At 38.0% G+C, this 26637-nt stretch overlaps 2 long non-coding RNA genes across 2 annotated transcripts; one reads left to right on the top strand and one right to left on the bottom strand.

The window, feature by feature from the left end:
* Window positions 1-57: 57 nt before the first annotated feature.
* On the bottom strand, window positions 58-9962 carry LOC119647955. Its single transcript, XR_005248973.1, has 6 exons — window positions 9711-9962; window positions 9370-9649; window positions 9170-9298; window positions 3381-4659; window positions 1606-3264; window positions 58-1493 (listed from the first exon to the last, which is right to left on the bottom strand). It is a non-coding gene; the product is annotated as an uncharacterized LOC119647955 (long non-coding RNA).
* A 4471-nt stretch (window positions 9963-14433) lies between these two features.
* On the top strand, window positions 14434-15297 carry LOC119647973. The gene is made up of 3 exons (XR_005248997.1): window positions 14434-14903; window positions 14970-15161; window positions 15234-15297. It is a non-coding gene; the product is annotated as an uncharacterized LOC119647973 (long non-coding RNA).
* The last annotated feature ends 11340 nt before the right edge of the window (window positions 15298-26637 follow it).

Genomic DNA, 26637 nt, shown 5'->3' with positions numbered 1-26637 from the left:
CTCAGACCAAAAACGGATCGATGAATGATTTCGATGGCAACGCATGGTAAACACGTCAATGGTCTTTGGCAACCAGTTATCAATTTATATTTGTCGAACAGATGGCTGTGTGCTGGAGAGCTCTTTGCTGAGACGAAGGGATTTATGTGTGCTATTCGGGTCGGCGTGGTCGCCACCCGAGTTTATGAAAAAGGGTGGTGAACGACCAATGCAGAATATATGGTTCGGCACTGGAGACTTTAGACCATCTTATTTCTGGTTGCACTATAATGGCGGCGGTGCAATACACAATGCTGCATGTAAAATGATTAACCAAAGCTTTGCATACAAACATGGAATGATCACGGGAACATGTCCGGTTTACTGATATGAGCCCCAGGCACTACCTAATCGTCCTGTTTACAGTATGTATTGTTAAAACAAACCCGATGTCCTTTTAGTTCAGAGACGGGTCGTTCTGCGCACATTATTGATATTGCTATACCCCAAAACAGCAACATTGAACGGAAGTACGTGGAGAATACGGTGAACTATGAGGCACTTGTTTGGAAATCAAAGAAATTTGGCGTCTCGAGCGGTTAGTTGTAGATGCCATAATGCATGTATTGTAGCAAAATCCCTCATGGCTTCCTCTGATGTCCTGGAACTATGCAAAAATATATCATTCCACATTCATGCTCGAGATTGCGGGGAGTTCCCGACGGATTCTTCCATACACCTACCACCGACCACCACCACCAGCGCTCCTTGATCTTTGAAGTAGGTGGGATGGTCAGAGCCTAAATGGTTGGCACTTAGTGGCAGTATTATATGAAATCCGTAACTTGCCCAGATTGTGAAACCTCTAGAAAATAAATAAATAATGAGAAGAGTCTTTTTATAGTTATTTGTTTTTGCAAGTTAGAAGCAGTATCATGAATTTTGTTAATCCACTAATGTCAAACAGATAAGAAACTAGCGTTGATCTTATTCAACCACTTCTTGCCCATCGCTGTCGAGCGCTTATCAAATTAGTGAAGTTAGTTATGTCCGCCAACCTTCTCGCAACAATATGGCTGCTAGCCGTGAATATCAAATTAAATCTGTGTTTTCGCGTCTGCAACATCAAGATAATGGTAATCTTTTACATAAAATGTGGTTATTACTGCAAATATCATAATTCAAATTAAATTAAAATCTTACTATTATTAACAAACCTGCCGGGTGTTAAAGTTGCTTCTTTTGGGTCAAATTGGTACCCCTTAGGAGATGTCAGCGGATATCCACTACTAGTTACACAGTTACTTTAGAAGGAATAGCAGAATGAAATTGGGAAGATAATTCTTTTTTTTGCGATTGGAGTGCAAACTGAAATCGCGTTTCTAAAGCGGCATCTGCTTCCGCTGAAATCTTTTGACTTTCAATGGCTAATGCATTGATTTGCCCTTGCACTTCAAATTGCATTTTAGATACAATCTCCGTAGTGATTCGGATTATAAGGTCAGTAATGGCATCTGCTCTCAGTGACATTTTTTCGAAGTTTACGAAATTTCAAAAGAGAATAGAAAAATAAGAGCAAAGTAGATAATATTAGCTACAAGGTTTTACAAAAAAAAAATTACTTACAGGATTAGCACCGACATATTTTCACAGGTAACTATAACTAACACTTAACTGTCTCTAATTGCTCGCCAGAATGCCACTTATCACTGCTATACACTCTCTCTTATACCGGCTATAACTTTGCCGTGAAAAAATTAATCAAGGAATAGGATAGGTTCAAATCCTTTGTTGGGCGCCAGTTAACAAGTAACAGTTGACAAATGGGTTAACAAATGAAACGATATTTGTTTTATCCTTTTTTATTCATTCACGAGAGCCAGAGTGCTTACGCTCTGGTAGTACTCGAGGAACTGCTGATCTCCGTTTCTACACCACCTTAAATACTACGTCTTATTTACTAATGAGTCGACAGGGAAATATACAACACATATTTCCTAATGACTTAATGTGGTGACTTAAAAGTTAAAAGTTAGTACGTTGCAAGGTTTACGTGAAAGAATGGGCCCTATAGGCCCATTCACCATCACTCGGAAACCTTGCGGTGTGGACGGAGGGCGTACCGTTTGAGATTTGCATCGAACCACGAGCATTATGTCAGTTTTTAATCGCCTTCGCATTGGACTTAAAAACGTTTCCGTTTAGTGAGGTGAATTCAATAGCCAATCACAACATGTGTATGTGGTTGTATGCATGGAGTTGTTTATTGTATGGTGGGAAATAGGAAAGAAACTTTTTGAGAGAACTTATTAAAGGTGCTCTACGACAAATTGCACTTTGGTTTTAAAAATCCAGCAATTGAAAGTGTTTCGTGGATTCGAATACCGTTACAATGAATAATACGTCGGGCTGTGTTTTTCTTGAATTTCTGAATTCGTTTGGTTTTCTGGAATCTTCAAACTAATTAACGATTACACAAATTTATCTTCATATATATCCTGTTTCAAGTTCGTTATACAAATCTATTGGGATAATATTCATCATAATAACGTTTTCCCTCCGGTTTGTTGTATAAACTTGTGGCATCGAGTCATATTCCCAGAAGTTGAATTCGGCATAATTGTGAAATTAACGGAAGAAAGCTTTTAACAATGCCGTGAGGAGCTTCATATCCGACAAATGCTTCATATGAAATATACAAACTTATTTTATCCGGATCGTATAAACAGTGTTAGTTGATATCAGTCGACTTGCCTCAAAAAATTCATCGCGATCCCGAAGAAGTACTTGAAAGAATATAATGAAAGTAAAAATGGTTCTACTGAAACAAGTGTTTATCACTATTCAACTGTTGGAGTTTCGACGTCATTTGCAATCGTCTCAGATAATTTCAATCTTAATATTTGCAGTAATAGCAATGTAAAAGATAATGGTAATATTTGATGTTGCACATGTGAAAAGTGTTGTCACGTTCATAGCTTTAATTTTGCATTCACAGGTAGTAGTATTATAAAAGCACTCTACTCATTTATGTTATTAATGTGGTAAGAAATAATATTAATAATTATAATTGCCCGAAATTGACCCGCGATTTATTGTATAATATAATAAACTGGTTATTGCGAGCTTGAAATATTCGATTTTGTGCTGAATGTTGAACAAGTCGGAAACGGGAAGCTCGGTACGTCAGGTATGAATGATCTTGTTGATATTTTAAGTAATAATGTTTGGGTATACGATGCTTTCATTTCTACATAACTAGTAGTGGATATCCGTTGACATCTCCTAAGGGGTACCAATTTGACCCAAAAGAAGCAACTTTAACACCCGGCTAGTAAGATTTTAATTTAATTTGAATTATGATATTTGCAGTAATAGCCACATTTTATGTAAAAGATTACCATTATCTTGATGTTGCAGACGCGAAAACACAGATTTAATTTGATATTCACAGCTAGCAGCCATATTGTTGCGAGAAGATTGGCGGACATAACTAACTTCACTAATTTGATAAGTGCTCGACAGCGATGGGCAAGAAGTGGTTGAATAAGATCAACGCTAGTTTCTTATCTGCTTCACATTAGTGGATTAAAAAAATTCGTGATACCACTTCTAACTTGGAAAAACAAATAACTATAAAAAGACTCTTCTCATTATTTATTTATTTTCTAGAGGTTTCACAATCTAGGCAAGTTACGGATTTCATATAATACTGCCACTAAGTACCAAGCATTTAGGCTCTGACCATCCCACCTACTTCAAAGATAAAGGAGCGCTGGTGGTGGTGGCCGGTGGTAGGTGTATGGAAGAATCCGTCGAGAACTCCCCGCAATCTTGAGCATGAATGTGGAATGGTATATTTTTGCATAGTTCCAGGACATCAGAGGAAGCCATGAGGGATTTTGGTACAATACATGCATTATGGCATCTACAACCAACCGCTCGAGACGCCAAATTTCTTTGATTTCCAAACAAGTGCCTCATAGTTCACCGTATTCTCCACGTACTTCCGTTCAATGTTGCTGTTTTTGGGTATAGCAATATCAATAATGTGCGCAGAACGACCCGTCTCTGAACTAACAGGACATCGGGTTTGTTTTAACAATACATACTGTAAACAGGACGATTAGGTAGTGCCTGGGGCTCATATCAGTAAACCGGACATGTTCCCGTCATCATTCCATGTTTGTATGCAAAGCTTTGGTTAATCACTTTACATGCAGCATTGTGTATTGCACCGCCGCCATTATAGTGCAACCAGAAATAAGATGGTCCAAAGTCTCCAGTGCCGAACCATATATTCTGCATTGGTCGTTCGCCACCCGTTTTTCATAAACTCGGGTGGCGACCACGCCGACCCGAATAGCACACATAAATCCCTTCGTCTCAGCAAAGAGCTCTCCAGCACACAGCCATCTGTTCGACAAATATAAATTGATAAATGGTTGCCAAAGACCATTGACGTGTTTAGCATGCGTTGCCATCGAAATCATTCATCGATCCGTTTTTGGTCTGAGTTCACCCCACTTAGGGAATGGAAAGATCGCTCCTTCAAGTAAGTCGGACAAATAAATGAAAAATATCATTGTTACAAAAAATTCAAATGATAAAGACCAAAATATTATATTACCACGACATAATTTGATTAAATACACAAATTCTCAAATAAATATAAATAACCTTACGTTTAAGAATCAAATATACTACATTGAAAATAACGTCATACTACCCAATGTAATTAGGAATATAAGCTGTGGGGAATATAGTAATTTGACTTTGTAATATGTTGATCATAAACATTTGGAAAACCTAGAAGAGATAAATTTTAAATCCAAAACAATTACCTGGACAAGCATTATAACAGATATTGCCATCATTACCGCAATATTGATTATTTTGCCAATAATATACTTTTGTTGTAAAACAAAGATAAACAATGCAAATATCATGGTAGATATCAATGAGGATCACGAGGACGCGATTCCCATTATGGAAGGGCAAGTTACGTCATCCATCGTTCCTCACATTTTTAGACTGCTCTTGATCCAATGAAGTGATCGTAAAATCTTTGAATAATCATTCCTCCCATCACTTTCTATTAATTGATTCCAATAATCTTTGAGATGAAGATTTCATTCCACACTTTGACCTAATTGATTCTAATTGATCGGATATGATCAATATTTCGTTCTACTTAAGTGATTTCATTGTCACCCTCACCGATTGATCCATTTAAGTGATTTCACTATCGCTTCACTATCATTGACTTTTACATGAACATTCTGCTTGATTACCTTTTGGCCCCAAGTTATGAAAACTATTTAGACTCTAACTTCCAAGCTAATTAAGAGATTACTCTCGTTACGTTCCGCTTGCCTGTGATTGGCTGTGAATTCACCTCACTAGAGGACAAATATGATGTAGGAGCTGGCATTTCCTTGACTCTTACGACCGGTTTACAATAAGTGCAATACGTAAACCGACATCTCATTATGCGCATCGCAAATCCAGGATAAGAGTTTAGGATATGGGAACTACAAGATCCTGTTATGGCTGCGTGTCGATATCACTGGCTAGCCATCCGGTGTGCACGCACGACGAGCGCGATAAAAGTTGTTCCATTGGCTGCCAAAACGGAATTTTGAGGAGCTAATTATTTAGGAAATATTTTATGTAATTGTATGTATTGTTTGCAATGTGATTTCATGAAATATTTCGTTTGTTTCTCAGCTGATTTGAGATTTCGTTCCCGTGTTTTTAAGACACAATGCGAAGGCGATCAAAAACTGACATAATGCTCATGGTTCGATGCCAATCTCAAACGGTACGCCCTCCGTCGACACCGCGAGGTTTTCGAGTGACGGTGAATGGGCCTATACTTTTACGCGACTACGTGACTTAAAAGTTAGTACGTTGCAAGGTTTACGTGAAAGAATGGGCCCTATAGGCCCATTCACCATCACTCGGAAACCTCGGGGTGTGGACGGAGGGCGTACCGTTTGAGATTTGCATCGAATCACGAGCATTATGTCAGTTTTTAATCGCCTTCGCATTGGACTTATAAACGTTTCCGTTTAGTGAGGTGAATTCAATAGCCAACCACAACATGTGTATGTGGTTGTATGCATGGAGTTGTTTATTGTATGGTGGGAAATAGGAAAGAAACTTTTTGAGAGAACTTATTAAAGGTGCTCTACGACAAATTGCACTTTGGTTTTAAAAATCCAGCAATTGAAAGTGTTTCGTGGATTCGAATACCGTTACAATGAATAATACGTTGGGCTGTGTTTTTCTTGAATTTCTGAATTCGTTTGGTTTTCTGGAATCTTCAAACTAATTAACGATTACACAAATTTATCTTCATATATATCCTGTTTCAAGTTCGTTATACAAATCTATTGCGATAATATTCATCATAATAACGTTTTCCCTCCGGTTTGTTGTATAAACTTGTGGCATCGAGTCATATTCCCAGAAGTTGAATTCGGCATAATTATGAAATTAACGGAAGAAAGTTTTTAACAATGCCGTGAGGAGCTTCATATCCGACAAATGTTTAATAGAGGAAAAGGTCTAAATGTGGCCCCCCCTTTTGTTTTTCGAGCATGAAAAGAAAAATGAAGATCGGCATGTCAAGTTTCATGTGTTATGCATTTCAATATTCTCCTGGTCATTGATTCGTAAGGAAAAAACATGATAAAATTCCATATATTTTTAACAAAATCGTATATTTCGACGTATCCAAAATTTTGGTTTTGATGTAAAGTGTGGGTAATATGGCACCCAGGGGACCATATTGGAAGTATGAAAAATTCTTTAAAAAATATTCTCCAAAACTTAACAATTAAGTAAAAAATAAACAATGAATTACCTTCTTTTCTTAAAATTAAGTAAATCCATTAATAAAAAAATAATAATGAACATAATAAAAACGAAATCAAGATAAAATACATATAAAATAAAGTTATCGGCAAAAATCGCAAATATAATAATCTCCTTCGTTTCCCGCACAAACGCAATGAGCCCATAAATTGCATCCCTGGCATTGAATCCACTCCTCCCCTTGTTGGTCATTTGAATACCTTGCATCACAAAATAAGCATTCTGCATCTAAGCTCGTTGGTATTTTATCATTTGAAGGTCCTTCGTCGAAGCTGTCGGATTGTGTGTCTAAATGATTTTCATCTGAGACAGTGGTTTTCCCTCCACGGCTACGACTTTGGATATTGTCAGGATTCTGATTTCCATCTGAAGCACTTGATGTACCTGCCAGGTGTGTTCTATATGCAGAAGAAGTGAGTACTTTTGGTGTGGTACGTTTTTCGCCCTCGATTCGAAGTTTTATTTTTAGGTTTTGGTATTGGTTGAATAATTTCTGGTGAAACTATGATGTTTAACTGATGATGCAACAACTCATCTCTTTGCGATGCAGTCAAATTTTCCTGTGTGTTGCTCCCTGGGCGGTTTTCGGAAGTGTTTTCATCGTTATAAACTTGAGCTTCTGCTAAAAAATCTGCGTCAGAAAAAATCTGCGGATTAAAGGGGTAGGTTCCGGTGACGCGAAATCCATTTGCAGCGTTTTCTCCTGTTGAGCTTCGTAGATAGGCTCGACCAAAAAATTCGGCGATATCGTAGGGTTTAAGCAACCGATCGGAATGCAACAAGAAATTTCGGATTTCTTCACTATAATAGGTTTTTAGTGCCCCCATAAAGGTTTTATCCCAGGGCTGCAATTTATGCGTGGTGTGAGGTGGAAGAGTAACTATTGTTACATAGTTCTCATGAGCTAACTCCAGAAGTTCAATGTTACGAGTGTGGCTGTATGCCCGTCGAGTATTAACAGTACAGGCGACTCCTTAGTTGGATTTGTTTTAGAAAGAAAATGACGAAACCAATCGGTGAATAAATTCGTTTGAATCCAGCCAGATGGGTGGACTTTGCCGATAGCACCATGCGGAGCTCCTTTCATAAGTATATCGGAATAATTTTTTCTGGGGAAAATCATCATGGGTGGTATAAAAAACCCGGAAACATTCATACAGCAAACCACGGTCATCAATGATCCTCGTTCCGCAGCAGTTAAAGCACCTATTTGTTTTTTGCCTTTCTTCCCAATTATTTGAGGAACTTTATATTGAACGATTGTCAGCCCGGTCTCGTCAACGTTGAAAATGCGATCAGGAGGGTATCGAATTTTTTCCATTTCCGCCTTCAAAATCTCAAAAAATTCCTTTACTGCGTCACGGTTAAAGCCTTGAACACGGGCAAAAGATGTTCCTAATGGTTTCCTTAAAGAAAGTTCGTGCTTGTGTCTTAGTAGAAAAAGGTCTAACCACGAACGCCCTGCTATTTCCTTTGTAAAATTATTGGGTATGTTATTTTTCAAAGCTAACTGATAGGCCATTCGCCGAACATCTATTCGTGTTAGACCATAGTATTCGCTTCCATTAGAAGAATATACTCCACGAGTTTCTTTTCTATATTAGGTGGAAGTACAGTTTTCCTGCCTAGCGGTTTTTCAACAATTTTTTCAGACTCTCCTAGATCGTGCACTAACCTTCTTAATGTAGTCCTCGGTACGCCAAACATTTTTACGGCTTTTTTGTAACCCATCGTCTTACTCCTGACTGCATCTATAGCTTTTTTCATTTGTTCCGGGTCCCATGTTTTCCTCTTTTTGGCTACGGTTAACATAATGCTGTTCCGGGGCATCTATAGGAAACAATACAGCAATCTTTAATACTTTTGTGTTTCAAACATCGATTATGGCCCCCGGAGGCCATAATTGAAACCGAACGGGGGGCCATATTAGACTTATGCAATCACACAAAAAAAAGCAAAAAATAAAACGAAAAGTAAGCCGTGCTTCAGCATTACCTTGATATGTAATACTGCTGAACCTGTAAAAACTTTTTAGCACAAAACACCATTTAAACATGCCACATTTACAGGAATACCGACAACAAATATCTTCTTGGAAGAAAGTTAGAAGAACACAAAGAACAGAAACTAGAATTTGTCTCTACCATTTGTCATTTAAATGACATATGGATACATGAAACAACAGCTGTTAAGATTGTGGTTGTTGCACAGTGGCGTTTTTATCTGTGGCTGTTTTGTGTCGCGTAGAATCGTAGGGGACCAAAATACCAGCAGGGGCCAAATTTAGACCTTCTCCTCTATAAATAACCTTACGTTTAAGAACCAAATATACTACATTGAAAATAACGTCATACTACCCAATGTAATTAGGAATATAAGCTGTGGGGAATATAGTAATTTGACTTTGTAATATGTTCATCATAAACATTTGGAAAACCTAGAAGAGATAAATTTTAAATCCAAAACAATTACCTGGACAAGCATTATAACAGATATTGTCATCATTACCGCAATATTGATTATTTTGCCAATAATATACTTTTGTTGTAAAACAAAGATAAACAATGCAAATATCATGGTAGATATCAATGAGGATCACGAGGACGCGATTCCCATTATGGAAGGGCAAGTTACGTCATCCATCCTTCCTCACATTTCTAGACTGCTATTGATCCAATGAAGTGATCGTAAAATCTTTGAATAATCATTCCTCCCATCACTTTCTATTAATTGATTCCAATAATCTTTGAGATGAAGATTTCATTCCACACTTTGACCTAATTGATTTCTAATTGATCGGATATGATCAATATTTCGTTCTACTTAAGTGATTTCATTGTCACCCTCACCGATTGATCCATTTAAGTGATTTCACTATCGCTTCACTATCATTGACTTTTACATGAACATTCTGCTTGATTACCTTTTGGCCCCAAGTTATGAAAACTATTTAGACTCTAACTTCCAAGTTAATTAAGAGATTACTCTCGTTACGTTCCGCTTGCCTGTGATTGGCTGTGAATTCACCTCACTAGAGGACAAATATGTTGTAGGAGCTGGCATTTCCTTGACTCTTACGACCGGTTTACAATAAGTGCAATACGTAAACTGACATCTCATTATCCGGATCGCAAATCCAGGATAAGAGTTTAGCATATTGGAACTCCAAGATCCTGTTATGGCTGCGTGTCGATATCACTCGCAAGCCATGCGGTGTGCACGCACGAGCGCGATAAAAGTTGTTCCATTGGCTGCCAAAACGGAATTTTGAGGAGCTAATTATTTAGGAAATATTTTATGCAATTGTATGTATTGTTTGCAATGTGATTTCATGAAATATTTGCTTTGTTTCTCAGCTGATTTGAGATTTCGTCCCGTGTTTTTAAGTCACAATGCGAAGGCGATCAAAAACTGACATAATGCTCGTGGTTCGATGCAAATCTCAAACGGTACGCCCTGCGTCAACACCGCGAGGTTTCCGAGTGATGGTGAATGGGCCTATACGGCCCATTCCTTCACGTAAACCTTGCAACGTACTAACTTTTACGTAACATGACGTTTCCGTTTAGTGAGGTGAATTATTGAATTCTGGCTATTAAGCCAATCACAACATGTGTATGTGGTTGTATGCATGGAGTTGTTGATTGTATGGTGGGAAATAGGAAAGAAACTTTTTGAGAGAACTTATTAAAGGTGCTCTACGACAAATTGCACTTTGGTTTTAAAAATCCAGCAATTGAAAGTGTTTCGTGGATTCGAATGCCGTTACAATGAATAATATCGGGCTGTGTTTTTCTTGAAGTTCTGAATTCGTTTGGTTTTTTGGAATCTTAAAACTAATTAACGATTACACAAATTTATCTTCATATATATCCTGTTTCAAGTTCGTTATACAAATCTATTGGGATAATATTCATCATAATAACGTTTACCCTCCGGTTTGTTGTATAAACTTGTGGCATCGAGTCATATTCCCAGAAGTTGAATTCGGCATAATTGTGAAATTAACGGAAGAAAGCTTTTAACAATGCCGTGAGGAGCTTCATATCCGACAAATGCTTAATATGAAATATACAAATTTATTTTATCCGGATCGTATAAACAGTGATAGTTGCCTCAAAAAATTCATCGCGATCCTGAAGAAGTACTTGAAAGAATATAATGAAAGTAAAAATGGTTCTACTGAAACAAGTGTTTATCACTCTTCAACTGTTGAAGTTTCGACGTCATTTGCAATCGTCTCAGATAATTTCAATTTTAATATTTGCAGTAATAGCAATGTAAAAGATAATGGTAATATTTGATGTTGCACATGTGAAAAGTGTTGTCACATTCATAACTTTAATTTTGCATTCACAGGTAGTAGTATTATAAAAGCACTCTACTCATTTATGTTATTAATGTGGTAAGAAATAATATTAATAATTATAATTGCCCGAAATTGACCCGCGATTTATTGTATAATATAATACACTGGTTATTGGGAGCTTGAAATATTCGATTTTGTGCTGAATGTTGAACAAGTCGGAAACGGGAAGCTCGGTACGTCAGGTATGAATGATTTTGTTGATATTTTAAGTAATAATGTTTGGGTACACGATGCTTTCATTTCTACATAACTAGTAGTGGATATCCGTTGACATCTCCTAAGGGGTACCAATTTGACCCAAAAAAGCAACTTTGACACCCGGCAGGTTTGTTAATAATAGTAAGATTTTACTTTAATTTGAATTATGATATTTGCAGTAATAGCCACATTTTATGTAAAAGATTACCACTATCTTGATGTTGCAGACGCGAAAACACAGATTTAATTTGATATTTACAGCTAGCAGCCATATTGTTGCGAGAAGATTGGCGGACATAACTAACTTCACTAATTTGATAAGTGCTCGACAGCGATGGGCAAGAAGTGGTTGAATAAGATCAACGCTAGTTTCTTATCTGCTTGTCATTAGTGGATTAACAAAATTGATGATACCACTTCTAACTTGGAAAAACAAATAACTATAAAAAGACTCTTCTCATTATTTATTTATTTTCTATAGGTTTCACAATCTGGGCAAGTTACGGATTTCATATAATACTGCCACTAAGTACCAAGCATTTAGGCTCTGACCATCCCACCTACTTCAAAGATAAAGGAGCGCTGGTGGTGGTGGCCGGTGGTAGGTGTATGGAAGAATCCGTCGAGAACTCCCCGCAATCTCGAGCATGAATGTGGAATGGTATATTTTTGCATAGTTCCAGGACATCAGAGGAAGCCATGAGAGATTTTGGTACAATACATGCATTATGGCATCTACAACCAACCGCTCGAGACGCCAAATTTCTTTGATTTCCAAACAAGTGCCTCATAGTTCACCGTATTCTCCACGTACTTCCGTTCAATGTTGCTGTTTTTGGGTATAGCAATATCAATAATGTGCGCAGAACGACCGTCTCTGAACTAACAGGACATCGGGTTTGTTTTAACAATACATACTGTAAACAGGACGATTAGGTAGTGCCTGGGGCTCATATCAGTAAACCGGACATGTTCCCGTGATCATTCCATGTTTGTATGCAAAGCTTTGGTTAATCACTTTACATGCAGCATTGTGTATTGCACCGCCGCCATTATAGTGCAACCAGAAATAAGATGGTCCAAAGTCTCCAGTGCCGAACCATATATTCTGCATTGGTCGTTCGTCACCCGTTTTTCATAAACTCGGGTGGCGACCACGCCGACCCGAATAGCACACATAAACCCCTTCGTCTCAGCAAAGAGCTCTCCAGCACACAGCCATCTGTTCGACAAATATAAATTGATAAATGGTTGCGAAAGACCATTGACGTGTTTACCATGCGTTGCTATCGAAATCATTCATCGATCCGTTTTTGGCCTGAGTTCACCCCACTTAGGGAATGGAAAGATCGCTCCTTCAAGTAAGTCGGACAAATAAATGAAAAATATCATTGTAACAAAAAATTTAAATGATAAAGACCAAAATATTATATTACCACGACATAATTTGATTAAATACGCAAATTCTCAAATAAATATAAATAACCTTACGTTTAAGAATCAAATATACTACATTGAAAATAACGTCATACTACCCAATGTAATTAGGAATATAAGCTGTGAGGAATATAGTAATTTGACTTTGTAATATGTTGATCATAAACATTTGGAAAACCTAGAAGAGATAAATTTTAAATCCAAAACAATTACCTGGACAAGCATTATAACAGATATTGCCATCATTACCGCAATATTGATTATTTTGCCAATATATATACATTTGTTGTAAAACAAAGATAAACAATGCAAATATCATGGTAGATATCAATGAGGATCACGAGGACGCGATTCCCATTATGGAAGGGCAAGTTACGTCATCCATCGTTCCTCACATTTCTAGACTGCTCTTGATCCAATGAAGTGATCGTAAAATCTTTGAGTAATCATTCCTCCCATCACTTTCTATTAATTGATTCCAATAATCTTTGAGATGAAGATTTCATTCCAGACTTTGACCTAATTGATTTCTAATTGATCGGATATGATCAATATTTCGTTCTACTTAAGTGATTTCATTGTCACCCTCACCGATTGATCCATTTAAGTGATTTCACTATCGCTTCACTATCATTGACTTTTACATGAACATTCTGCTTGATTACCTTTTGGCCCCAAGTTATGAAAACTATTTAGACTCTAACTTCCAAGTTAATTAAGAGATTACTCTCGTTACGCTCCGCTTGCCTGTGATTGGCTGTGAATTCACCTCACTAGAGGACAAATATGATGTAGGAGCTGGCATTTCCTTGACTCTTACGACCGGTTTACAATAAGTGCAATACTTAAACTGACATCTCATTATGCGCATCGCAAATCCAGGATAAGAGTTTAGCATATGGGAACTCCAAGATCCTGTTATGGCTGCGTGTCGATATCACTCGCAAGCCATGCTTTGTGCACGCACGACGAGCGCGATAAAAGTTGTTCCATTGGCTGCCAAAACGGAATTTTGAGGACCTAATTATTTAGGAAATATTTTATGTAATTGTATGTATTGTTTGCAATGTGATTTCATGAAATATTTGCTTTGTTTCTCAGCTGATTTGAGATTTCGTCCCCGTGTTTTTAAGTCACAATGCGAAGGCGATCAAAAACTGACATAATGCTCGTGGTTCGATGCAAATCTCAAACGGTACGCCCTCCGTCCACACCGCGAGGTTTCCGAGTGATGGTGAATGGGCCTATAGGGCCCATTCCTTCACGTAAACCTTGCAACGTACTAACTTTTACGTAACATGACGTTTCCGTTTAGTGAGGTGAATTATTGAGTTCTGGCTATTGAGCCAATCACAACATGTGTATGTGGTTGTATGCATGGAGTTGTTTATTGTATGGTGGGAAATAGGAAAGAAACTTTTTGAGAGAACTTATTAAAGGTGCTCTACGACAAATTGCACTTTGGTTTTAAAAATCCAGCAATTGAAAGTGTTTCGTGGATTCGAATGCCGTTACAATAATAACGTCGGGCTGTGTTTTTCTTGAAGTTCTGAATTCGTTTGGTTTTTTGGAATCTTAAAACTAATTAACGATTACACAAATTTATCTTCATATATATCCTGTTTCAAGTTCGTTATACAAATCTATTGGGATAATATTCATCATAATAACGTTTACCCTCCGGTTTGTTGTATAAACTTGTGGCATCGAGTCATATTCCCAGAAGTTGAATTCGGCATAATTGTGAAATTAACGGAAGAAAGCTTTTAACAATGCCGTGAGGAGCTTCATATCCGACAAATGCTTAATATGAAATATACAAATTTATTTTATCCGGATCGTATAAACAGTGATAGTTGCCTCAAAAAATTCATCGCGATCCTGAAGAAGTACTTGAAAGAATATAATGAAAGTAAAAATGGTTCTACTGAAACAAGTGTTTATCACTCTTCAACTGTTGAAGTTTCGACGTCATTTGCAATCGTCTCAGATAATTTCAATTTTAATATTTGCAGTAATAGCAATGTAAAAGATAATGGTAATATTTGATGTTGCACATGTGAAAAGTGTTGTCACATTCATAACTTTAATTTTGCATTCACAGGTAGTAGTATTATAAAAGCACTCTACTCATTTATGTTATTAATGTGGTAAGAAATAATATTAATAATTATAATTGCCCGAAATTGACCCGCGATTTATTGTATAATATAATACACTGGTTATTGGGAGCTTGAAATATTCGATTTTGTGCTGAATGTTGAACAAGTCGGAAACGGGAAGCTCGGTACGTCAGGTATGAATGACTTTGTTGATATTTTAAGTAATAATGTTTGGGTACACGATGCTTTCATTTCTACATAACTAGTAGTGGATATCCGTTGACATCTCCTAAGGGGTACCAATTTGACCCAAAAAAGCAACTTTAACACCCGGCAGGTTTGTTAATAATAGTAAGATTTTACTTTAATTTGAATTATGATATTTGCAGTAATAGCCACATTTTATGTAAAAGATTACCACTATCTTGATGTTGCAGACGCGAAAACACAGATTTAATTTGATATTTACAGCTAGCAGCCATATTGTTGCGAGAAGATTGGCGGACATAACTAACTTCACTAATTTGATAAGTGCTCGACAGCGATGGGCAAGAAGTGGTTGAATAAGATCAACGCTAGGTTCTTATGTGTTTGACATTAGTGGATTAACAAAATTCATGATACTGCTTCTAACTTGCAAAAACAAATAACTATAAAAAGACTCTTCTCATTATTTATTTATTTTTTAGAGGTTTCACAATCTGGGTAAGTTACGGATTTCATATAATACTGCCACTAAGTGCCAAGCATTTAGGCTCTGACCATCCCACCTACTTCAAAGATAAGGGAGCGCTGGTGGTGGTGGCCGGTGCTAGGTGTATGGAAGAATCCGTCGAGAACTCCCCGCAATCTCGAGCATGAATGTGGAATGGTATATTTTTGCATAGTTCCAGGACATCAGAGGAAGCCATGAGGGATTTTGGTACAATACATGCATTATGGCATCTACAACCAACCGCTCGAGACGGCAAATTTCTTTGATTTCCAAACAAGCGCCTCATAGTTCATCGTATTCTCCACGTACTTCCGTTCAATGTTGCTGTTTTGGGTATAGCAATATCAATAATGTGCGCAGAACGACCCGTCCCTGAACTAAAAGGACATCGGGTTTGTTTTAACAATACATACTGTAAACAGGACGATTAGGTAGTGCCTGGGGCTCATATCAGTAAACCGGACATGTTCCCGTGATCATTCCATGTTTGTATGCAAAGCTTTGGTTAATCACTTTACACGCAGCATTGTGTATTGCACCGCCGCCATTATAGTGCAACCAGAAATAAGATGGTCCAAAGTCTCCAGTGCCGAACCATATATTCTGCATTGGTCGTTCGCCACCCGCTTTTCATAAACTCGGGTGGCGACCACGCCGACCCGAATAGCACACATAAATCCCTTCGTCTCAGGAAAGAGCTCTCCAGCGCACAGCCATCTGTTTGACAAATATAAATTGATAAATGGTTGCGAAAGACCATTGACGTGTTTACCATGCGTTGCCATCGAAATCATTCATCGATCCGTGTTTGGTCTGAGTTCACCCCACTTAGGGAATGGAAAGATCGCTCCTTCAAGTAAGTCGGACAAATAAATGAAAAATATCATTGTAACAAAAAATTTAAATGATAAAGACCAAAATATTATATTACCACGACATAATTTGATTAAATACACAAATTCTCAAATAAATATAAATAACCTTACTTTTAAGAACCAAATATACTACATTGAAAATAACGTCATACTACCCAATGTATTATAGTTAGGAATATAAGCTGTGAGGAATATAGTAATTTGACTTTGTAATATGTTCATCATAAACATTTGGAAAACCTAGAAGAGATAAATTTTAAATCCAAAACAATTACCTGGACAAGCATTATAACAGATATTGCCATCATTACCGCAATATTGATTATTTTGCCAATAATATACTTTTGTTGTAAAACAAAGATAAACAATGCAAATATCATGGTAGATATCAATGAGGATCACGAGGACGCGATTCCCATTATGGAAGGCCAAGTTACGTCATCCATCGTTCCTCACATTTCTAGACTGTTCTTGATCCAATGAAGTGATCGTAAAATCTTTGAATAATCATTCCTCCCATCACTTTCTATTAATTGATTCCAATAATCTTTGCGATGAAGATTTCATTCCAGACTTTGACCTAATTGATTTCTAATTGATCGGATATGATCAATATTTCGTTCTACTTAAGTGATTTCATTGTCACCCTCACCGATTGATCCATTTAAGTGATTTCACTATCGCTTCACTATCATTGACTTTTACATGAACATTCTGCTTGATTACCTTTTGGCCCCAAGTTATGAAAACTATTTAGACTCTAACTTCCAAGTTAATTAAGAGATTACTCTCGTTACGTTCCGCTTGCCTGTGATTGGCTGTGAATTCACCTCACTAGAGGACAAATATGATGTAGTAGCTGGCATTTCGTTGACTCCTACGATGGGTTTACAATAAGTGCAATACGTAAACTGACATCTCATTATGCGCATCGCAAATCCAGGATAAGAGTCTAGCATATGGGAACTCCAAGATCCTGTTATGGCTGCGTGTCGATATCACTCGCAAGCCATGCGGTGTGCACGCACGACGACCGCGCTAAAAATTTTTCCATTGGCTGCCAAAACGGAACTTTGAGGAGCTAATTATTTAGGAAATATTTTATGTAATTGTATGTATTGTTTGCAATGTGATTTCATGAAATATTTGCTGTGTTTTTTAGCTAATTTGAGATTTCGTCCCCGTGTTTTTAAGTCACAATGCGAAGGCGATCAAAAACTGACATAATGCTCGTGGTTCGATGCAAATCTCAAACGGTACGCCCTCCGTCCACACCGCGAGGTTTCCGAGTGATGGTGAATGGGCCTATAGGGCCCATTCCTTCACGTAAACCTTGCAACGTACTAACTTTTACGTAACATGACGTTTCCGTTTAGTGAGGTGAATTCAATAGAGGAAAAGGTCTAAATGTGGCCCCCCCTTTTGTTTTTCGAGCATGAAAAGAAAAATGAAGATCGGCATGTCAAGTTTCATGTGCTATGCATTTCAATATTCTCCTGGTCATTGATTCGTAAGGAAAAAACATATATTCCATATATTTTTAACAAAATCCTATATTTCGACGTATTCAAAATTTTGGTTTTGATGTAAAGTGTGGGTAATATGGCACCCAGGGGACCATATTGGAAGTATGAAAAATTCTTTAAAAAATATTCTCCAAAACTTAACAATTAAGTAAAAAATAAACAATAAATTACCTTCTTTTCTTAAAATTAAGTAAATCCATTAATAAAAAAATAATAATGAACATAATAAAAACGAAATCAAGATAAAATACATATAAAATAAAGTTATCGGCAAAAATCGCAAATATAATAATCTCCTTCGTTTCCCGCACAAACGCAATGAGCCCATAAATTGCATCCCTGGCATTGAATCCACTCCTCCCCTTGTTGGTCATTTGAATACCTTGCATCACAAAATAAGCATTCTGCATCTAAGCTCGTTGGTATTTTATCATTTGAAGGTCCTTCGTCGAAGCTGTCGGATTGTGTGTCTAAATGATTTTCATCTGAGACAGTGGTTTTCCCTCCACGGCTACGACTTTGGATATTGTCAGGATTCTGATTTCCATCTGAAGCACTTGATGTACCTGCCAGGTGTGTTCTATATGCAGAAGAAGTGAGTACTTTTGGTGTGGTACGTTTTCGCCCTCGATTCGAAGTTTTATTTTTAGGTTTTGGTATTGGTTGAATAATTTCTGGTGAAACTATGATGTTTAACTGATGATGCAACAACTCATCTCTTTGCGATGCAGTCAAATTTTCCTGTGTGTTGCTCCCTGGGCGGTTTTCGGAAGTGTTTTCATCGTTATAAACTTGAGCTTCTGGTAAAAAATCTGCGTCAGAAAAAATCTGCGGATTAAAGGGGTAGATTCCGGTGGCGCGAAATCCATTTGCAGCGATTTCTCCTGTTTGAGCTTCGTAGATAGGCTCGACCAAAAAATTCGGCGATATCGTAGGGTTTAAGCAACCGATCGGAATGCAACAAGAAATTTCGGATTTCTTCACTATAATAGGTTTTTAGTGCCCCCATAAAGGTTTTATCCAGGGGCTGCAATTTATGCGTGGTGTGAGGTGGAAGAGTAACTATTGTTACATAGTTCTCATGAGCTAACTCCAGAAGTTCAATGTTACGAGTGTGGCTGTATGCCCGTCGAGTATTAACAGTACAGGCGACTCCTTAGTTGGATTTTTTTAGAAAGAAAATGACGAAACCAATCGGTGAATAAATTCGTTTGAATCCAGCCGGATGGGTGGACTTTGCCGATAGCACCATGCGGAGCTCCTTTCATAAGTATATCGGAATAATTTTTTCTGGGGAAAATCATCATGGGTGGTATAAGAAACCCGGAAACATTCATACAGCAAACCACGCTCATCAATGATCCTCGTTCCGCAGCAGTTAAAGCACCTATTTGTTTTTTGCCTTTCTTCCCAATTATTTGAGGAACTTTATATTGAACGATTGTCAGCCCGGTCTCGTCAACGTTGAAAATGCGATCAGGAGGGTATCGAATTTTTTCCATTTCCGCCTTCAAAATCTCAAAAAATTCCTTTACTGCCTCACGGTTAAAGCCTTGAACACGGGCAAAAGATGTTCCTAATGGTTTCCTTAAAGAAAGTTCGTGCTTGTGTCTTAGTAGAAAAAGGTCTAACCACGAACGCCCTGCTATTTCCTTTGTAAAATTATTGGGTATGTTATTTTTCAAAGCTAACTGATAGGCCATTCGCCGAACATCTATTCGTGTTAGACCATAGTATTTCGCTTCCATTAGAAGGATATACCACGAGTTCTTTTCTATATTAGGTGGAAGTACAGTTTTCCTGCCTAGCGGTTTTTCAACAATTTTTTCAGACTCTCCTAGATCGTGTACTAACCTTCTTAATGTAGTCCTCGGTACGCCAAACATTTTTACGGCTTTTTTGTAACCCATCGTCTTACTCCTGACTGCATCTATAGCTTTTTTCATTTGTTCCGGGTCCCATGTTTTCCTCTTTTTGGCTACGGTTAACATAATGCTGTTCCGGGGCATCTATAGGAAACAATACAGCAATCTTTAATACTTTTGTGTTTCAAACATCGATTATGGCCCCCGGAGGCCATAATTGAAACTGAACGGGGGGCCATATTAGACTTATGCAATCACACAAAAAAAAAGCAAAAAATAAAACGAAAAGTAAGCCGTGCTTCAGCATTACCTTGATATGTAATACTGCTGAACCTGTAAAAACTTTTTAGCACAAAACACCATTTAAACATGCCACATTTACAGGAATACCGACAACAAATATCTTCTTGGAAGAAAGTTAGAAGAACACAAAGAACAGAAACTAGAATTTGTCTCTACCATTTGTCATTTAAATGACATATGGATACATGAAACAACAGCTGTTAAGATTGTGGTTGTTGCACAGTGGCGTTTTTATCTGTGGCTGTTTTGTGTCGCGTAGAATCGTAGGGGACCAAAATACCAGCAGGGGCCAAATTTAGACCTTCTCCTCTATTATTTCTTACCACATTAATAACATAAATGAGTAGAGTGCTTTATATTACTACTACCTGTGAATGCAAAATTAAAGCTGTGAACGTGACAACACTTTTCACATGTGCAGCATCAAATATTACCATTATTTTACATTGCTATTACTGCAAATATTAAAATTGAAATTATCTGAGACGATTGCAAATGACGTCGAAACTTCAACAGTTGAAGAGTGATAAACACTTGTTTCAGTAGAACCATTTTTACTTTCAATATTCTTTCAAGTATTTCTTCGGGATCGCGATGAATTTTTTGAGGCAACTATCACTGTTATACGATCCAGATAAAATAAATTTGTATATTTCATATTAAGCATTTGTCGGATATGAAGCTCCTCACGGCATTGTTAAAAGCTTTCTTCCGTTAATTTCACAATTATGCCGAATCCAACTTCTGGGAATATGACTCGATGCCACAAGTTTATACAACAAACCGGAGGGTAAACGTTATTATGATGAATATTATCCCAATAGATTTGTATAACGAACTTGAAACAGGATATATATGAAGATAAATATGTGTAATCGTTAATTAGTTCGAAGATTCCAGAAAACCAAACGAATTCAGAAATTCAAGAAAAACACAGCCCGACGTATTATTCATTGTAACGGCATTCGAATCCACGAAACACTTTCAATTGCTGGATTTTTAAAACCAAAGTGCAATTTGTCGTAGAGCACCTTTAATAAGTTCTTTCAAAAGGTTTCTTTCCTATTTCCCACCATACAATAAACAACTCCATGCATACAACCACATACACATGTTGTGATTGGCTATTGAATTCACCTCACTAAACGGAAACGTCATGTTACGTAAAAGTTAGTACGTTGCAAGGTTTACGTGAAGGAATGGGCCCTATAGGCCCATTCACCATCACTCGGAAACCTCGCGGTGTGGACGGAGGGCGTACCGTTTGAGATTTGCATCGAACCACGAGCATTATGTCAGTTTTTGATAGCCTTCGCATTGTGACTTAAAAACACGGGGACGAAATCTCAAATTAGCTAAAAAACAAAGGAAATATTTCATAAAATCACATTGCAAACAATACATACAATTACATAAAATATTTCCTAAATAATAAATATTTCCTAAATATTTCCTAAATAATGATAGTGAAGCGATAGTGAAATCACTTAAATGGATCAATCGGTGAGGGTGACAATGAAATCACTTAAGTAGAACGAAATATGGATCATATCCGATCAATTAGAAATCAATTAGGTCAAAATGTGGAATGAAATCTTCATCTCAAAGATTATTAGAATCAATTAATAGAAAGTGATGGGAGGAATGATTATTCAAAGATTTTACGATCACTTCATTGGATCAATAGCAGTCTAGAAATGTGAGGAACGATGGATGACGTAACTTGCCCTTCCATAATGGGAATCGCGTCCTCGTGATCCTCATTGATATCTACCATGATATTTGCATTGTTTATCTTTGTTTTACAACAAAAGTATATTATTGGCAAAATAATCAATATTGCGGTAATGATGGCAATATCTGTTATAATGCTTGTCCAGGTAATTGTTTTGAATTTAAAATTTATCTCTTCTAGGTTTTCCAAATGTTTATGATGAACATATTACAAAGTCAAATTACTATATTCCCCACAGCTTATATTTCTAATTACATTGGGTAGTATGACGTTATTTTCAATGTAGTATTTGGTTCTTAAACGTAAGGTTATTTATATTTATTTGAGAATTTGCGTATTTAATCAAATTATGTCGTGGTAATATAATATTTTGGTCTTTATCATTTAAATTTTTTGTTACAATGATATTTTCATTTATTTGTCCGACTTACTTGAAGGAGCGATCTTTCCATTCCCTAAGTGGGGTGAAATCAGACCAGAAACAGATCGATGAATGATTTCGATGGCAACGCATGGTAAACACATCAATGGTCTTTCGCAACCATTTATCAATTTATATTTGTCGAACAGATGGCTGTGTGCTGGAGAGCTCTTTGCTGAGACGAAGGGATTTATGTGTGCTATTCGGGTCGGCGTGGTTGCCACCCGAGTTTATGAAAAACGGGTGGCGAACGACCAATGCAGAATATATGGTTCGGCACTGGAGACTTTGGACCATCTTATTTCTGGTTGCAATATAATGGCGGCGGTGCAATACACAATGCTGCATGTAAAGTGATTAACCGAAGCTTTGCATACAAACATGGAATGATCACGGGAACATGTCCGGTTTACTGATATGAGCCCCAGGCACTACCTAATCGTCCTGTTTACAGTATGTATTGTTAAAACAAACCCGATGTCCTTTTAGTTCAGAGACGGGTTGTTCTGCGCACATTATTGATATTGCTATACCCCAAAACAGCAACATTGAACGGAAGTACGTGGAGAATACGGTGAACTATGAGGCACTTGTTTGGAAATCAAAGAAATTTGGCGTCTCGAGCGGTTGGTTGTAGATGCCATAATGCATGTATTATACCAAAATCCCTCATGGCTTCCTCTGATGTCCTGGACCTATGCAAAAATATACCATTCCACATTCATGCTCGAGATTGCGGGGAGTTCTCGACGGATTCTTCCATTCACCTACCACCGGCCACCACCACCAGCGTCAGAGCCTAAATGCTTGGCACTTAGTGGCAGTATTATATGAAATCCGTAACTTGCCCAGATTGTGAAACCTTATAGTTATTTGTTTTTCCAAGTTAGAAGTGGTATCATGAATTTTGTTAATCCACTAATGTCAAACAGATAAGAAACTAGCGTTGATCTTATTCAACCACTTCTTGCCCATCGCTGTCGAGCGCTTATCAAATTAGTGAAGTTAGTTATGTCCGCCAACCTTCTCGCAACAATATGGCTGCTAGCTGTGAATATCAAATTAAATCTGTGTTTTCGCGTCTGCAACATCAAGATAATGGTAATCTTTTACATAAAATGTGGTTATTACTGCAAATATCATAATTCAAATTAAATTAAAATCTTACTATTATTAACAAACCTGCCGGGTGTTAAAGTTGCTTCTTTTGGGTCAAATTGGTACCCCTTAGGAGATGTCAGCGGATATCCACTACTAGTTATATAGAAATGAAAGCATCGTGTACCCAAACATTATTACTTAAAATATCAACAAAATCATTCATACCTGACGCACCGAGCTTCCCGTTTCCGACTTGTTCAACATTCAGCACAAAATCGAATATTTCAAGCTCCCAATAACCAGTGTATTATATTATACAATAAATCGCGGGTCAATTTCGGGCAATTATAATCATTAATATTATTTCTTACCACATTAATAACATAAATGAGTAGAGTGCTTTTATATTACTACTACCTGTGAATGCAAAATTAAAGCTGTGAACGTGACAACACTTTTCACATGTGCAACATCAAATATTACCATTATCTTTTACATTGCTATTACTGCAAATATTAAAATTGAAATTATCTGAGACGATTGCAAATGACGTCGAAACTTCAACAGTTGAAGAGTGATAAACACTTGTTTCAGTAGAACCATTTTTACTTTCATTATATTCTTTCAAGTACTTCTTCAGGATCGCGATGAATTTTTTGAGGCAACTATCACTGTTTATACGATCCGGATAAAATAAATTTGTATATTTCATATTAAGCATTTGTCGGATATGAAGCTCCTCACGGCATTGTTAAAAGCTTTCTTCCGTTAATTTCACAATTATGCCGAATTCAACTTCTGGGAATATGACTCGATGCCACAAGTTTATACAACAAACCAAAGGGTAAACGTTATTATGATGAATATTATCCCAATAGATTTGTATAACGAACTTGAAACAGGATATATATGAAGATAAATTTGTGTAATCGTTAACTAGTTTTATGATTCCAGAAAACCAAACGAATTCAGAAATTCAAGAAAAACACAGCCCGACGTATTATCCATTGTAACGGCATTCGAATCCACGAAACACTTTCAATTGCTGGATTTTTAAAACCAAAGTGCAATTTGTCGTAGAGCACCTTTAATAAGTTCTCTCAAAAAGTTTCTTTCCTATTTCCCACCATACAATAAACAACTCCATGCATACAACCACATACACATGTTGTGATTGGCTATTGAATTCACCTCACTAAACGGAAACGTCATGTTACGTAAAAGTTAGTACGTTGCAAGGTTTACGTGAAAGAATGGGCCCTATGGGCCCATTCACCATCTCGGAAACCTCGCGGTGTGGACGAACCACGAGCATTATGTCAGTTTTTGATCGCCTTCGCATTGTGACTTGAAAACACGGGGACGAAATCTGAAATTAGCTAAAAAACAAAGCAAATATTTCATGAAATCACATTGCAAACAATACATACAATTACATAAAATATTTCCTAAATAATTAGCTCCTCAAAATTCCGTTTTGGCAGCCAATGAAACAACTTTTATCGCGCTCGTCCTGCGTGCACACCGCATGGCTTGCGAGTGATATCGACACGCAGCCATAACAGGATCTTGGAGTTCCCATATGCTAAACTCTTATCCTGGATTTGCGATGCGCATAATGAGATGTCAGTTTACGTATTGCACTTATTGTAAACCGATCGTAAGAGTCAAGGAAATGCCAGCTCCTACATCATATTTGTCCTCTAGTGAGGTGAATGCACAGCCAATCACCGGCAAGCGGAACGTAACGAAAGTAATATCTTAATTAACTTGGAAGTTAGAGTCTAAATAGTTTTTATAACTTGGGGCCAAAAGGTAATCAAACAGAATGTTCATGTAAGAGTCAATGATAGTTTTTTTTTTTGGGGGGTAGGGTAGGTGAATGCATTTACGCACACAGTGTTGGACTCCCGATTCGGTACGTCATCGGACTACCAACTAAACACCTCCCCATCGTCGGAGAGCTAGCCTGGAACCGTTTGTCACATTACTTCGGGCCAGCCCCCGAACTCTCCCGCTTTGCGGAGCCTTCAAATCAGGGAATTCCTTTCACCAACGGGAGGGGAGACGAGGAAGGGAACTGTCAGTTCAAGGAACCCCAAGGAACGGTCGAGTTCTATCTTCTTAGCAACGAGAAGGGCCCGAACGTAATGGGCAACACGGTTCCAGCTATCAGCAGTCCTCAGCATCTCTTCCACAATGTTGTCTGGAGAGAGATCCCCTGTGTTTAAATAGAGCTGCTGACGAACCCCATCCCACCTTCCACAAGAAAAAAAAGTGTGGTGGGCATCGTCCACAACTCCATTGCAAAACACACAATCCGGAGAACGCGCCTTTCCAATCTTGTGCAGGTAAGACTGAAAATTTCCATGCCCACTTAAAAATTGGGTAAGGAAATAGTCAGTCTCACCATGCTTCCAATTCAGCCACGCACCTAAGTTGCCGATGAGCCGCGCAGTCCATCTGCCTCTAGTTTCATTTTGCCAAGAGAGCTGCCACTCGTCTAGAGTGTGTTGCCGTTCTTCGCGAGCAACCACCTCCCTTGGCTCATCTCCCTTGCGCTTGTATATGGCCTGACGCTCCCCAGCAAGAAGGGCAACGGGGATAACTCCCGCGATCACCATCACGGCCGGTTCAGAGACTGTGCGATACGCAGCCGCCACCCGTAAAGCTCACCGTCTCTGTACTTGCGCGAGGCGTCTACGATATACCTCCTTGTTAAGAGCGCCAGCCCATACCTCTGCGCCGTAGAGCAGGGCAGACTGCGTTGAGCTCATCAGGAGACGTCGCCTACTAGACGTAGGACCCCCAATGTTTGCCATTAGCCTACTTAACGCCGAAACTCCAGCCGCAGCCTTGTTCGCTGCTGCTTGGATTTGCTCAGAAAAACTCATCTTTGAGTCAAGAGTCAACCCGAGGTACTTTACCGCCGATTTTGACTCGATTATCGACTCGCCGAACGATATGGGACGCAGGGTCGGAATTCTCTTTTTAGTCAGGATGACTACTTCGGTTTTTTCCAGTGCAAGGTTAAAACCATGAGTAGTTATCCATCCGCTTACCCGTCGCATCAATATGCCGAGTCTACTTTGCGCCTGTTCGACAGTGCGTCCAGCAACAAGCGCTGCG

The sequence above is a fragment of the Hermetia illucens genome, chromosome 2 (assembly GCF_905115235.1).
Source record: "Hermetia illucens chromosome 2, iHerIll2.2.curated.20191125, whole genome shotgun sequence".
NCBI lineage: Eukaryota > Metazoa > Arthropoda > Insecta > Diptera > Stratiomyidae > Hermetia > Hermetia illucens.
Note: the sequence above shows the minus strand (reverse complement) of the source record. Positions and strands in the feature narration are given on the sequence as shown.